General features: G+C 56.3%; 1 protein-coding gene across 2 annotated transcripts in view; it reads left to right on the top strand.

Annotated features, from left to right (window-relative positions):
- Positions 1–2,614, top strand: part of LOC113202613 (neural cell adhesion molecule 2-like) — a 299,769-nt gene that overhangs the window by 99,227 nt on the left and 197,928 nt on the right. The window lies entirely within an intron of this gene.

A 2,614-nucleotide genomic window follows, 5' to 3' on the forward strand; every position in this document is an offset into this window, starting at 1 on the left:
CCCTCCGCCCATTCTCCTCGCTTTTTCCTGCACGGAAAATACTTTCAATCCTCGTTCTAATCAGATCCTCACCTATCGATTTTAGTGGGTCAATAATTTAGCCATGTTACAAAACATGCGACCTGCTAAATATAATAATTAAGTGGTTGTCGGTTAATTGATAATTCTGCTGCACGACTGCTAGATTCGCTTGAACAGGAATAAAGCTGCATCTTATCCAGAGTGTGGCCTCTCCTGTGGACCTAAAACTTTGCACGAATGCTGGAAAAGTAAACTGGGCCACTTTGTATTTTTGTAGGTATTGTGGGTGTATCCTCCCCATTGCTCAACGCATTTCACCATGTAACTTGAAACTGCACCCTTGTTTGTGGGAAAAGGCTGCCAGTGGAAAGGAAGGGAGGCAACGCGTGGCTCGGAGAGAGAGAGAGAGAGGGGGGGGGGGGGAGGGGGGGGGGAGGGGGGGGGGGGGGGGGGGGGGGGGGGGGAGAGTGAGAAAGATTGGGGGAGAGAGATGCAGCACTATGTCTGTTTACTTAACCCAAATTACCTACTCGTCAGAAAGAAAGACGAGAACGGCGGGGCAGACGAAGAGGAAGGTTGAGGAAGAGAAAGAGAGAGGAAATGCGAAGGAGGAACACTGGGATAGGAGCGAGAGAGCTGGAGTGTTTCGCGGTGATCTCTCTCTGAAAGGCCCTTCCTAGCAGATCCTTTTCGCCGCATATGCGAAATAATTACCACGCTGTTGGCCGTGCGGCGGGGGCGGCCAGGGGTTGGGTGGGGGGTGGCGGGTGGGGGGCGAGTATCGGGACTCCTTTGTGCTCCCGTGCCGCCGCCCTGTCTCTGGAGAATGTGGTGCGGGCGCATTAATATGTAATGAGCACAGTCTCAGGTGAGCTGACGCGGACGCCGCCGCTGACGGCTGACGCGTCTCGTGACGTGTGTTGTGTCTCCCGCGCCCGCTCACCCGCGCCAACGCGCGCGCCCTCGCCACCTTCACCAAGTTTCTTAATCGCCCGACGCTGCTGCGCCCTCGCGACAGTCTTTACGGAAGCCCTTAAATGTCAGGCGACACAACGCCGTCGTAAGGTCGCTGACTCAAAACCGCCCGTCCGCCTCCTTGGCACGTCGTACACGGTGGCTCCGTTTCCCCATCCCACTCCCTCTTTGTGTGAGTGTATATGTGTCGCCACAACGCAAAGCCAAAAACTGCTATTCATATAAACTGGAAAAACAAGGGTGTTACTTAGAGCTCCTTCTAAGGGGTGCTAGTTAATTTTTGGGCTCTAGTGACTGCAACATAGTTCCTTAATAAAAGTACTTGAAGTTCTACACTCAGCAGCTTTTTGGGGTGTTACCGCCTACCGCCTGTCTTAGTCCTAAAAGTACTTAGCGCTTTTGTTTTTCAGTGTTACAGACTTGACTTTAATGTTTTAAATTTTGGCGTTTTGTATTTTTTTGTCCGTTCTTCTCTGCTGTTTGCATTATTACAAGTGTTTGAAACATTTTTTGTTCCTGCCATTTTTTAAACTAGCTTTGGAGTGAAACAAACCCTCGTGACCGAAGACGCCGCGAGGTATTTCATTTCTTGCATACAGCAGAGCAGGAATTTTTCTTGGAAAGCGCACCCCGCAGCGACACAGTTCTGGCGGGCGCCATGGCGCCTGGGCCCTGGCGCCCGTGCGGCGCCAGTGAGGGCGCCTTGCCTTGGCCTCCCGCAAAGCCAAGTCAGAGAGAGAGAGAGAGGGGGGGGGGAGGGGAACTGAGATACCAAGAGGAGAGCGGTGGTGCGCAGCGTAGAAGGAGAAAGAAACGGCAAAAAAGGAAGAGAGAAAATGGAGAGAGAGAGAGGGGGTGCAGAGCGTCAGAGAGAGAGAGAGAGAGAGAGAGAGAGAGAGAGAGAGAGAGACAGAGACAGAGAGCGAGAAAAGGAGAAATAAATGTGCGGCGAAAAACTGTCTTAGCCTCTGTGCTGCGCGGTGTGTTCTGACGTAAATGTCCTGGCGGCGCTACTCCTTTTTGCAGGGCCACTGTGGCGTGTGGGATCCGGTTATGACCTCGCCCCTTCTGTCTCTCTCTCTCTCTCGGGTGGGGGGGGGGGGGGGGGGGGGGGGGGGCAGGCGTCTCGGGAAGTGAAGTGTCATCTTGTCGTCGTGTCATTAGCTGTGCCCCGCTCCCTCCGGGCGCTCCCCGCCACCGCCGCCGCCGACAAAAGCCGCCTCTTCCCTTCTCTGTCTCACTCATCGCTCCACCCAGGCGCGCTTGCGCCGGGTTGCGGAAGGGCCGGCTCGGCTGGCGCTGCGAAACCCGCCAGCCGACCTCGCCGACTGGCGGACTCGGCGACCCCGGCCGGCCCGGCCGTCAGCTATTTGAGGAATCCGGCTCATTGTTGTTTCTCGGAATCTACCCCGTCGTCGGCCTTATTTCTCGTCACCACGCCACCCCCCGGGGATAGACGACGGGCCGCGGGTCATCGGCAGCTCACGCTCACCTTCGCCACCCTGGCTTGTTACGGTGGGCGTAAAGATGGGCTCGAGATGAGCCCTGGGGCAGCAGTGGCGAGCCCCCGCAGGGAGCAGGTAGGCAGCACGCACAGCGCGCCCTGGGGGACGGGGGG

This window comes from Frankliniella occidentalis, unplaced genomic scaffold (genome assembly GCF_000697945.3).
Source record: "Frankliniella occidentalis isolate FOCC.00 unplaced genomic scaffold, Focc_3.1 Scaffold39, whole genome shotgun sequence".
Taxonomy (NCBI): Eukaryota; Metazoa; Arthropoda; class Insecta; order Thysanoptera; family Thripidae; genus Frankliniella; species Frankliniella occidentalis.